The 13,856-nt window shown below is 29.8% G+C and overlaps 1 pseudogene; it reads left to right on the top strand.

Moving 5' to 3' along the window:
- The first annotated feature begins 9,967 nt into the window (after positions 1-9,967).
- LOC100778144 (uncharacterized) lies at positions 9,968-10,770 on the top strand (annotated as a pseudogene).
- The last annotated feature ends 3,086 nt before the right edge of the window (positions 10,771-13,856 follow it).

The following is a 13,856-nucleotide window of genomic DNA, read 5'->3' on the forward strand; positions in this document are numbered from 1 at the left end:
TTAATGTTTATATTTTTAAAACTCAGTTGTTTCTCTCCTCCACTCATCGTTTCTCCTTATCCCTAAATAAATTTATTATCACAAAAGAAGTAGTTGAATTTTTTGTCTAAATAATTTGGTGTAGATTGCTAAAATGCTCTAACATGAGAGTATGTTCACGAGTCTCATATATATATATATATATATATATATATATAAAGACACCTAAAATTAAAATTAAGATTCACAATAGTTTCTCAAAACAACATATCACCATATCCAAAATAGAAAACTTCAACAAGTGGTCTTATAGCCTTGAGGGTATAAATCACATCAACCCAAAAAGTAGACATGAACATTGTGTCAGTTGCTCTTTTTCCTTTAGTTTCCTTGGTTACCTTTGACTTCAACCAATCATCAGAAGTAAACATCCTTCTACGTTTTTTTTTATTATTATTATGCAACCTTTATAATGTGAGGAAGTTTGTGGCAAACATTGTCACTCCATACCTAACCAATTTAGTTATGTTGTTGAACCTCCTCATATTAGTCAATACCAATGGGTGGTTATAAATATAGACCACAAGACTAATCCCTTCTTGGATAGTCTTTTTCACTCTTGTTGTCTTGTCAATGTCTTTTAACATTAAATCAAGACAATGGGCAACATATGGCGTCCAAAGTAAATGTGGTCTCTTGGCTTCCAACAACTTACCTAATTTTTTTTCATAAACTAAAATAAGAAATAATCTTAACAATTTAGAATCTAAAGTTGTTGTTCGACAAGGTTAAAATTCAGAATTTCAACATTCAAGGAAATCTTAACATTTAACAAAATTTAGAATGTCAAGATTCTTACCAATCAATTTAAAGTTGCTTTCATTGTACGTAAACACTTGAACAACATTGTTGTCTCCAATCTCTTCAACAAAACTATACAACAACTCAAACACTTTTTCTCTGATCTTCATGTAAGAGGAAGCATCAACAGTCTTGGAAAACATAGTACTGAATGGACAATTGACTAAGAAATTGATCAAGGTTATATTCTTCTTATCGTCCATCCATTTGACATAATTGTGAAACCAAAATTTTCTCTTTCAACGACAAGATATTTAATTAAATTATTTTTGTACTCAAACTATTTCTTGAGAAGAGGAACTTTACATTCATGATAGGAAGGGATCTTTAGATACTTTTCATAATTACCAATTGCTTCAATCATTAACCTGAAGCTTTTTTACCTTACAACATTAAAAGGAATGTTGTTTTTAAGGAAAAAAAAGGGCTCCATATATTGTATGGTCCTTGATCTTGCCTCTTTATCAACAACATCAATCATGTTTGTTGCCCAATTTAATAATTTCCTTTAGCTTCCTAAAAAATGATAAATCAATGGGACCTTTAACATTTTTCCTTTTCTTGACAGTAAGTGAGCTGCATTTTCCCCTCCTCATTTTTTTCATCCATCTTAGTTGCATATGCATCCTTCTAAGCCTTTTTCTTCTCAAATGCTTCCTTTAGCAATGCTTTCACATCAGGGGCGTTTTTTTTTTACAACTGTTAATATCTCCCTTAATTTCAATATGATGTATCTTTGCCCGAATAATACCACCAATGCTGGTATGCAAACAAAAATCACAAGTTACAACCTTCTTATTGTTGATATCTCAAAGGCTAATCCATTTCCAAGCCATGTCCAAGTTAGGGCCAATAGGTTTCACTAATCCATTAAAGAAGGTTGGTGGTGGTTGAATGGGCTAAGAGGATGGATGAACAAGTTTAGTGGGTGAAGCTGTAATTGCTAAAGTTTAAAGGAAATAAGAAGGTTGAAAGAAAAAGAAGAAGAAAAAGGTTGTTGAAGGAATGTTGCATGTCATCGAAATAGTCACCGATAACATTGTCAGAAGAAGGTTGAAGGTTGTGCAAAGATAGGGTTGAGAAAGGGTGAGATAATGTGGGAGACAAAGGCTGAATGTCAAACTGGAAATGTGGGTTTGTTTGGGTATAAAATGTGGGGTTTTGTCTTTAAGTAAAACATCTCATTTGACTTGTAAAAACGTTAAGTGAAGCGACACATTTCACTAAAATTTTTTTAAGAAAAAAACCCTAGTGAAACAATAGCATACAAGTCGTCTTCTTCCCTATACCTGAAATGTCGTTTTGCGACTGTGGAGGCTGTGAAATTTCACAATATGGCATGAATAGTGGTGTGTCCGCTGCAGGACCAAGATGCGATGCGACACAAGGTTTGCTTTTCTCTGCATCTCTGCAAAAGCGCTCAAAAGCAACATTATTGACAACTAGCTATTCAATTTCTGAGTTGATTTTTGTATCTTAAATTTCTTTAGTTTGTGAATGTTAAAAATGACTTAATATGAAAAAAATACTCAAAAGACTATTTTCTTGGATATAAGATTGTAGTGAAACCATTTATATTGAAGGAGAACTAAAAGTAACTCATGTTGAATGAATTAATATAAAAAAAAAACTTGGGTTATCTTTGCTTCTATTTTGCCTAACAATTTCCTTAAATAGACTAAAAGTTCTAAACGTTGAAAACACTGTTTTGTGAAAAGTTTCAAAACACACTATTACTTTAGGAATTGCTTTCTCTTTTAAACCGCCATGAAGCAATATTTTCTTTTACATAAGTTAGAGATTATTTGTACCCCTTGAAAACATTAATACATGCATAATGGAAGTTAATTACCAATAAGAAATCTAAAAAGATGTCATTAGCCAACGCGTTACTTTTTTTTTTAAGAAACCGACGTCTAATCTAAAAACACGATGTTTCATTTTAATTCCTTAATTTCACGTGATTGAGACATTTTATGGAAGAGTTAGAAGATATAGGAGTGCATAGGAATCATTACTTTTCCAATGATACATAATGATAAAGGCCAGAAAAATCTTCAAAGATAGTAGTTGAAGAAATTAAAATAAAAATGTATTTCTTGAAAGGGGGGTTAATTTATAACAACACAAATGATGTTAATTTTTAGGCTTTAATTGCCTTCATGGTTAGTATAAAGATTTTTCTATTATCAATCATTTAAAAATCAGCTTAGATATAATTTTAAGATATTAATGTTAAAATTAAAAGAACTTACTATATAGAGTAATCTTTTTTTTTATGCTGCTATATAGAATAATATAAGATTGGATAATCGTAATAAATTATTTACATTATCAGTATATTCTATACAAATTTTAATTTTTATACTGTTTAATAACTTTTTATTCAATAATTTAATTTCAAAATATGTTTTTAATCAAATTAAAAATTAACATCATATAAGTGATATTTATAAAATCTTAAATTAATCCAAATTTATTTAATGCCTCACTAATATACATAAGAAATAACGTAATATATACTTTTAAAATATATACGCAAATAATGAATAATATATAATTATAAGAGTTAAATATGATTTTAGTTGGTGAAAACTTTCAAATTTTACATTTCGTTCCTAATAAATATTTTCTTAACCTTTGATCCCAGAAAAAAAAATTGTATTTTTCCCTTGTCGTTATGACTTTGTTAACTTAAAACATCAGTATCCGATAGTAAACATATCATCAGTTGTGCTAAAGAGATTCAGAGACCAAAAAAGGAAAAATAAAAAATATGTTAGGAATCACTTATAGAGCCAACATATTGACAATAATGAAATAGGCAATAAAAAAAGGACCAAAATTAAAATTCAAAAAATCTTATAAAAACCAAAAACATATTTAAATATAATTATAATTTAATCATAATTTAATGATTAAATTGAGAAAATTCACATTTTATATAAAAATATGGATGGAAAAATAGTTAATTAAACATATGCCAATGTTCCTATTGTGTAATTTTCTTTTTTAAATTAAAAAACATGGCATATTTTTAGAAAATGACGTGGGTTTGGAATTAAATAGCATTCTAAAATATTTATATTAATCACCTAAGAGAATCTATAATATCTGCTTATTTTATTTATTTTAAATTTATACATATCATACAATTCCACATAAATTTAAGAACTCTACATAAAAATTTATTCTAATATTAAATTTGTTAAAGTGAGTATTTAAGTTAGTTTTCCTAATGTGTCTACTAATTTATGGCCTAGAAAATACCTCTTTCATTGATAAAAATAAAATAAAATAAAACAACTTTAGAAAAGTAATGGTACTTGTACAAAAAACATCACATTAAATGTTCCAACAACAATATTTGTTAAGAAACAGATCTTATTTTTAAACACCTTGTATGAGTAATTACATTATAGATGTTTTAATGTGTTTCTTTATATAGATAAAGATACTCACCTATTTTTTTGTTTTTAAAGAAAGTATATTAAACAAGTAATAATTTAAATTTTCGTTAAATTACACCTAAATTTATGTATAACCTATCAACATACTTTTTCTAAAACAACGGACTATATTTCAATATTTAGAATTGCTAACACACACTCATTTATTTCCTAGAATTAATGACCATAATAATAAGTTATAATTTTAGTTATCTTAAAATATATTTAAAGATGTAATTAATATGGTAATATATAAGATAAATTGGATGGGAGAAAGAAGGAGAAAAAAGTCGTGAATACGATCTCCTTGCCCATAAAATAAATGGTAACATATTCCTCTTAAATAAATATATGGACGAATGTTAACAAATTTCAATGATATAATAATTTTTATTCCTGGATTAAAGATCATAAGTGTTCCCTAATCTAATGGGTCAAAGACTAATCTCATCTAATGGGTTAAAGACTAATCTCACTTGGAATAGATAAATATTGTTGATCTAAATTTTTTTCCACAGGATACAAATCAAACACAAATTTTTTAGTTAAATAAATTATAAACCGTTTTCTCATAAATACCGCGGTGTCTTACACCAGCCATGCTAGAATATAAGTTTATTTTTTTATTAGGAATATAAGTATATAATTTGATACTTCTTTTATTAAAATTTTATATTAAAAACATTTAATAAATAATATTAAATATTATTAACTTACCAACACCGAAATAAATGTTCTACACCGAAACAGTATTCTTTAATTACTACTCTTAATGTTGTCTCCCTGAACTGTGAAGTATTTAAAATAACATTTTTTTAAAAATGATTTAGAATTATATCTATGAAACTTGGGTTATTTTACCACTAATTTCATTTACCTTCTAATTTTTTTTATTGGTGAAAAGCTTGTTTAATTGTTCGATAAATAAGTTATTTTAAAGTAGATTTTGTCATTTTTTAAAAGGCTACTCCAAGTAATATTTTTTTAAAATATTAACTTATTATTTTTAATTTTTATATTTTATCTTTAAAATTTTTATTCAATTTCTTTATTATTCTTTTTAAATATATTATTTATGTCATTTTATATTTTTTAACTACTTCAATAACCTTAGTTGTCTTCAATAAAACAACCTTAGTTATTTAAAAAAAAACTTAATATTCTAATAAATTATTTTTAATTTATGAAAAGAACAATTTTGTGTAGATTTTTTTGCTAAATCAAGAGTCAGAGACGTCATTCATCCAATAACCATATATTTGAGGACCTTAACTCGCCCTTTGCCATTCAGCAGTTTCTTCTAGTAGGGAGGGGCCAATTGTGCATGTCTAGCTGTTTAGTTTATTAATTTTTAGATGTACTTAAAAAATTCAGTTTTTTTCATAATTCATGCATAAAGTTTATTAAGATAGTGCTTTTGAGTTTATTTTAATAAATTCTAAGATCAATTTTGTAGTATAATTTTTTGTTCGAATATATTAATCTGTATTTAATTATAGTATTGATATTTTTTTTGACAAACAAATTATTGATATCTTAACACGCGTGTATATTATAAAAGTTTTAGACCAAAATTTAAACACACAACCTATACTAATTAATTATATATTATAACAAAGAACTTAGTTATATATATACATTTCCTAGTTTCTAGATTTATAGCAAACTATTACTATATAATAAAATGAGCCTTCAATGAAACAAAAGTTTTTCATTCTTTTTTTTGTCAAATTAGTTATTAGTTTTATTAGAATGTTATGGGAGGTATTTGAATCCACAATTTTTTTTTATCCACTAAGCCAACCTTATAATTCTTACAAATTTTTCATTCTCTAAACCCAACTAATGTCCCAACAACAAAAATCTAACCCATGACATTTATGTGATTATATTATTAATGCAAACTATGTCAATCGATCATGTCAATAACTAATATATTTATTTGAGATCCTGACTAATCATTGTTAGTAAGATCTCTTTTATTAATTTTTTTATATCAAAAAACTCAAATCTAAAACATTATTAATCTATGAGATTTTGATTCAATTTAATTCGGATGAAATGCACAACATATTGATATGTAACCCAAAATTTCAGCATGCATCGTTTTTTTATGTTATTATTATAAAAATTCTCTTATAGAATCAACTTTAGGTTCTATTCTTCTAGGAGATCGATTTTACCCTTATTCTAATTAATTATTTAGAACTAGTGTTTAGTTAAAAAACGATATATTTTCATTCAAAATTTTAAAATCACATGTCTTTTTCTTTTTTAAGCATTCACATGCAAAATTAATAACAATGACATTTATTTTCTATATATTTTTTGAAAAAACTAATGTAGTAACGTTTATCTAATAACTAACAAAGATCTGGCAAAAAAAAAGAAAACCACAAAGCTTAAAAACCAAACACGTATTCATTTTGCACTTCACATCGAATCATTTTTATTGTTTGATTTCACATGCTATGAATAAATGCTACAGTGACTAAAAATATTGGTATCAACTTTCCAACATTCTTCGTCCATTTTAACGGTTCCTAATTTTACTATTGGTTAAAGCTCTCTCAATAATAGTCAATAGTTTCAGTTTCGTCCCTTTATGCACCAAAAGAAAAAAAAAAGTTTCCTTTCTTTTTACTCTTAAAAATGTCCTGGATAGCATTATCCGGAGCTAGCTAGTTTGCTTCCATGATAGCGACACGGTATAAAACGTGAAAAAGTGAGACCATTGGAAGAACGTGAGGGAATCCCACAGAATGAAAAAAGATTCAGAATGAATGCAATCACTGAACTAAGTTCATGCACCTTATTCAAATAAAACCTAATAGTATGAATATATAAAGTTAACCATTGAGTTTTGTTCGCCGAAAAAAGTAAATAACCTAAGTTTTGAATGCATAACCTAGTTAATTGCGTTATTACATTAGGCACAACTAAATATATTCAAGGTCCAAAAGAAAAGTAACTTGGTTCAACGCAAGTCATATTCATGTTAGACCGAAGGACGGTACAAAAAGTAGTCACAGTTGATGTTTCGTAGAAGAAAAACTTACACTGCTTCAGTCTTCACCATATCTTAGACCGAAGGCCTGTTTAATTATAATTCTTTCAATGATGAGATTATATGGGAGATTGGTAATAAGTCATGTGTGAACACTAAAATGGTGTGTTTAGATTAACGTTAAAATCATGTTTAACAAAGAAATTGTACGTTCCAATGTAAAAAAATTTAAAGTAACTGTATTATTTTTTTTATCATAAAAAACAAGTATATTGTAACTTTCATCTCAAAGTCTATTGACGTTGGATTTAACTGCTTCCTGAAATGAATATCAAGACAACTTTTGATTATAATTTTTTTTTATCAATAAATATTAGTTGTTAATAGTTAATTTTTTTGTTAGTGGAAAAATTGAACCCACCACCTTTTTTTCTTTTTCTTCTTTTTTTTACTACTTAACCAACTTTATAACTCTATTTTTTATTATACGGCAAACTATTTGCTTAAGCTCTTGCAATCATGTTATATGTTCTCTAAGTGCCTAGACAAAACACTTAAAGTTAGTGAGCCTTACCCTTAACTTTTTCTTAGTGAAAATGGTAGAAGCTTAAAGGTTTTTTGTTCAAAGAATATCTGGTTAGCTGCTTGAATAAGCAAGTCAAAGAATACCCGTGTTTGAGCTACCTTAGGCTTTCATTGAGTTTCACCAAATATATATATATATATATATATAGGCTCAACATGTCAAAGTAATTTAACCATTTAAGCTTTAAAAAAGATATTTTTTATATATTTTGGAAATAGTTTCACAGATAGACGTACAATAAAAATGTTCCAACTGTAAAATTTAACGCCTATTGTATGTTTTAGAAATAATTTTTCAGTCATTGACAAGAAAAATGATACTTTAAGTATAATAATTATTAAGTCACAAGTCAAACCAACAACTTTATAAAATTAATGTTAAAAAATTAAAGTAGTACTCATAAATTTATTAACAATTACTAATTAGGTTGGTAAATCAACTACTATTTTGCAGTTTATGTTATTTTCAAATAAACTAAGTAATTCAAAGTACAAATAATACAAATTAACCAAACTTCAAGGAAAACGAAAAGTTGCTATCGTAGTCATCAAAGAGGTGATGTGTAACACTTTCTTTTGAATTGTTTTAATCTCGACTGTAAATATTTTTTGTAAGAGGTGAATTAATTTGTGTTGAGAACATTTTAATTATATGACAGGGCTAATTCTTTCGTCAAGTTTTCCTATATACAAAATTCAAATTCAAAATCTTACTTAAATATATTAAACATGTACAGCTTAAATCAAACAACTATACCTTTGTGCACAAAAATTCAAAGGCTTGACCTATTGTACACAAAAATTCATAGGCATGCAACTATGTTTCAAATAGCAATTTAACTATTTAACTATTACAAACTTTGAACAGTGAAATAGAAAGCCAAGTAAAGAAGTACATAGTAGTGGGTATTCCTAAATTAAGAAAGGCTTGTAGGCGTAGGAAGCAAAATGCTTTGAACATGAGGAAAAAAACAAAGGATGTCTCGTTTTAATTAGATTTGGAGTCGGAGGAAGGAACCACATCAATCTAGCTATACGCTGTAGTTGCATAGATGAAGAGTGACTATCAATAAGTTGAATAGTGACCCACATATTGAGTCACCCAACTGGTTAGGCCAATATAAGAGGGTCAAAGAAGGGGTTTAGGGGCATGTGAAGGCAAAAAGGAAAAGGGTTAAAAGTCTTTCCCATATGCACAAAATATATGGTCCCCTACCCTTATTTTCTTGAGTGGTTCAAAGTGGCTCTCCTTTTTCCCTTTCTTTTTTCAAGTAAGCAAGTACTACATAGTTAGCAAAGTTGGGGCATGTCGCCCACGGCCCAATGGGCCCTCCTCAAATACCCCAACCTGGCCCACCACCATATATTCCCCATACTCTCCACGAAGCTAGTTAGTCCCACTTATCTGACCCCATCCCCTTTCACTATGCCTTTTATGGTGCAATTAACTAGATGAATCATTGTACAAAAGCAAATTTTTACTATAGTCCAAAACCTAGTTCATTTTTGGAATAGAAATATTAAACAACAAGTTTACACATGTTGTATACAAACTAGAAACAACCTCAATTTTTGCAGAGCATCATGAATGGCATATTACAACTATTAAGTAGGTATAAGGAGCCCTCACTCACTCTTTTTCTCAATAAATTCTAAAACCATTTTTCTTCCTTTTATGTATATTCCACATGTCTTGTTCACTTTTGCAATAGAAAGATAAATCATATAGCAAGTTCTTAGGTTTTGTGCTACTAAGAAATTCCTATCACTATTGTAAAAATGGTTTTCTATGACAATTTTACAAAAATCAATATTGTAAGTAAAGCGATAGCATTTTTGTAAATAATTACAATTTTTTAAAGACGTTTTATTTAAAAACGTCTTTGAAAATACTTTACGACATCAATTCTTGGAGAACTAATGTTAAAAACAAGATTTTAAAGACAATTTAAAAAAAAAACCATCTTCGAAAAGATGTGTTTTCCCACCCTTTCACGCTGACGTAACACGTTTTAATTGGTCATTTCGATACTCACTTGTTTTCTCTCTCCCTTTCTCTCTACCCTATCTCCTTAATCAGCTCCTGATGAAATGCGCATCGACCCATTTGAGCTCCCATTACCCGTCAAGGCTCGACGACACAACCGAAACGGGCGTGACATCTTCTAACCCCTTTAGCACACACATCGTGTCCCTCACCTCCACCACGTATGACCTCCTCACCTTTGACCCACCACCTTCCACACCTCCTTCCCGTTTCACCCTTGGCTCCCTCTTCCCCTCCGAACCAGAGGTCATTAACTCATGAGATCTCATATCCAACCTCAACATTGATAACTTTTGCTTAGCCAAACCCAAAGAAAACTACCTCACACCCCTGGTCGGCTCCAAACTCTTATTAACCAAACTCGGTCCAACAACCTCAACACTAGCGGACCGGCTCGAGAAAATATGTCCCATGAACGGGGAGAAGCACATGGTGATCTAAACGACAATGTTGCGGGGCGTACGGAGGACGTTCGAGGCCTTCGGGGTGGTGATCTGCGAGTGTGACATGTTGATGGACAATGGCTTTAGAGAGGACTTGAGGGCTCTATTGAAAGGGAAGTAGATGATGGTGAAGGAGCCTCCAAAAGTGTTCGTGAAGGGCTTCTACATCGGTGGCACTGAGGAAATGCTTAAGGTTTCTGAAGAGGGTCTCCTTGGGGATTGCTTTAAGGCTTGCCTAGGAAGAGGCTTGGGGTTGTTTGTGAGGGTTGTAGGGACATGAGGTTCTTTCCTTCCTTTAACTGCAATGGCAGTTGTAAGACTGTTGTTAAGGAACATGAATAGAGGAGGACGCTTCTGGTTAAGGGTACGCATTGTAAGTGGAATTTGGAGGCAGGGTGAGAGTAGCTAATGGAGGAGTTAGAGGGGGAAGCGCTCAGCAGAGGATTCACAAGGAGAAGGGAGGAAAAGTAAAAATCTCTTCTTTTTAATTTTTGCTTTCCTTTTTTTTAACATTATTTTTTCTTCTTTGTTTTGAGTTTTGCTTTCTACAATTTGTATACATAAAATGATATACTGATTGTGCATTTTAATTAGTATATTTTCTTTTGACAATAAGGAAGGTTAGATCCCATATTCATTTGTTGGGTCTGTGTTTACGATTTACTTTGGGATTTATTTCTGTGAAAATGAAAAATCGCCTATAATGTTGAACAAGTGACCTCAGATATCTTAAGAAGAGGGGGGGTTGAATTAAGATATCACAATCTTTTCCTAATCAAAAATTCTATTTTGATTTTATCCCAATAACCCAAGATTCCTTTTAAAAATGAACTCCTAAATAATAATGCAAATTAATCTTACTAAATAGAAATAATAAGCAATACACAATAAACAATAAAGGAGTTTAAGGGAAGAGAAAATGCAAACTCAGATTTATACTGATTCGGCCACATCCTTGTGCATACGTCCAGTCCCCAAGCAACCCGCTTGAGAGTTCCACTATCTTGCAAAATCCCTTTACAAGTTTTGAACCACACAAGGACAACCCTTTCTTTGTGTTCAGATTTCTTTATAACAAGAGACCCTCGGTCTCTTAATCCCTTTCGAGAAATAGAATGAAGAGAAGAAGAAATCTCTCTTGAAAGAGATAGATTGTACAATTGAGCACTCAATTAATTCTTTATTGAATTGCAAGTGTATTGGCCAAGGAATTCTTAAGAGGATAAAATGATTTTGCTTTTTGAGAGGATAAGACTTTTTGTTCTGAAAAACTCTAAGCAAATTCGTGTTCCAAGTCACATATAAATAGACCTTTGATGGCCATGTAAAAACCATTTGAAAAGTTGTGACCCTTGGAAATAATTTTCTGAAAATCTCATCTGGTAATCGATTACAAGACTTGTGTAATCGATTACAGACTTTAAAATTTGAATCAAAACGTTCAGTAACTCCTGGTAATCGATTATCATCCATGTGTAATCGATTACACAGTGTAAAATTTGAATTCAAATTTCTAATAGCTATTATAAGTCATTTTGGCCACTGGTAATCGATTACATCCTCTGGTAATTGATTACCAGAGAGTAAATCTATTGAAAAAGATATTTTTGCTTAAATTTCTTGGTCAAACCTTTTGCAGTTTCAATTTGGAATTCCATTCCTAAAACACTAGAGATCTTCTTGATGTTGTATCTTGTATTCTTGGATTTTTGTCTTGAATTAAACTTGAGAAACGCATTTTCATAAGGCATCAAAAACATCACGATCATATAGCATCATGAAAACATCAAAGGCAAAGTCTTTGCTTCTACATGTAAAATTTCATTTTCATAAGTTTTGATGTGTATATTTTTTGTTTCTAAAAAAGGAGTCGAGACAACCAAATTTTGTTGTGTCATTTTTGGCACCATATGCAATAGGGAAAACCACACTTAGTGGAGTGAAATTATGCTTCGAGGGTGAGATGAATACTAAATGCTACTGGAAGAATATTTGTTAGTATTTTATTTTTGGTGTTTTTAGACTAATCACATGTTTTATTTTATGCTACTTGATTTTATGTATGGACCCATGCGCCTTATATCCTCTGCTGAGTGGGATGTTGTTAAATTCAAACCGGAAAAGGGTGTGAAATTTTTGAGATTTAGTGATTCTTCTAATGTACTTAGGTAAGATAATATATGCTTTAAAATAATATATTTGATTCGAATTTATTAATGGAGATTTCCTCACTGTTTGTTTGTCTGAAAATAAAATGTGCATTAAAGGCAACATTACATGAAGTATGCATATGTTTTCCTACCTGAATATGGAAATACAAAAGTCATGCTTGCACTTTCTGCAATAGCAAGGGCTATGAAGGAAATGAACAAGGTGACAATATTGTAGGTTTTTCTGTCTTCGTTTCTTGCATTTTTATATTGGTTTGCCTCTTCATTTTTATTTATTGGATGGGATGTATAAATTCATGTTATGTTAATTTTCTTGCATGAAAGTATGCATCTACCTAGAGGTTAGACCTTCGTTTGTATGCTTTTTGGATCTTCCCTTCAATCTTTGTATAGGCAACCTTAAGCATATTTTTATTTGTGTGTGTGCATGAACACATTGGTGATTAAATGATATTGAGATCTGTTGGTATTTTAAAAATGTCTAAACTCCTAGGATTAATCCTCTTTGGAATAAGACTATTAGAATTTGGGTTATGTCCTTGTGTATAATGTAATTGACATGTTGACATTTTTTCATTTTTTTAAAAAAATATTCTAAGCTGATTCTATGAAAAAACGTATTAAAAGTTTACGTTTTAAGGTGGTTTTTCATAAAATCGTCTTAGAATTCTCAATTTTTTTAAAATTTATTTTTTTAAATAAAAATATATTGTAAGACGGTTCTTTGACAAATCATGTTAGAAAGTTTACTTTTTAAGACTATTTTTAGAAAAATCGTTTTAGAATCCTTAATTTTTTTAGAAAAAAACATCCTTAGATGATTTTAAAGATAACCAATATGGAAATTGAGATGCTAAAATTATTGTGAAAATTGTTCACTCTCTATGACGTGACTTCAAAGATGATTTTCAAACCTTCGTGAAATATTAAAAAAAAACAATGTAAAAAACGTTTTTTCTAATAGTATTTACAAACTAAAAAGAGCCTTAATTTTGACAATCGCATATTACAAGCATTAAGCAGGTATAAAGAGCCCCCACTCACTCTTTTCTTCCTTTTTTCTATACTCCACAAGTCTAGTTCATTTTTGGGATAAAAATATTAATTAAACATTTGCACAAATACAAAAGCCCTATAAAAACTAGAAAGAGCCTCAATTTTTGCAATGGCATCATGAGTGGCATATTACAACTATTAAGTAGGTACAAGGAGCCCCCACTCACTCCTTTTTCCAATAAATTCTAAAACCCTTTTTCTTCCTTCTTTTTTCTTGGTTCCTCTTTTTTTAGATGGGAAAGATGCACAATTTGGGAG

Source organism: Glycine max, chromosome 20 (assembly GCF_000004515.6).
Source record: "Glycine max cultivar Williams 82 chromosome 20, Glycine_max_v4.0, whole genome shotgun sequence".
Lineage (NCBI taxonomy): Eukaryota > Viridiplantae > Streptophyta > Magnoliopsida > Fabales > Fabaceae > Glycine > Glycine max.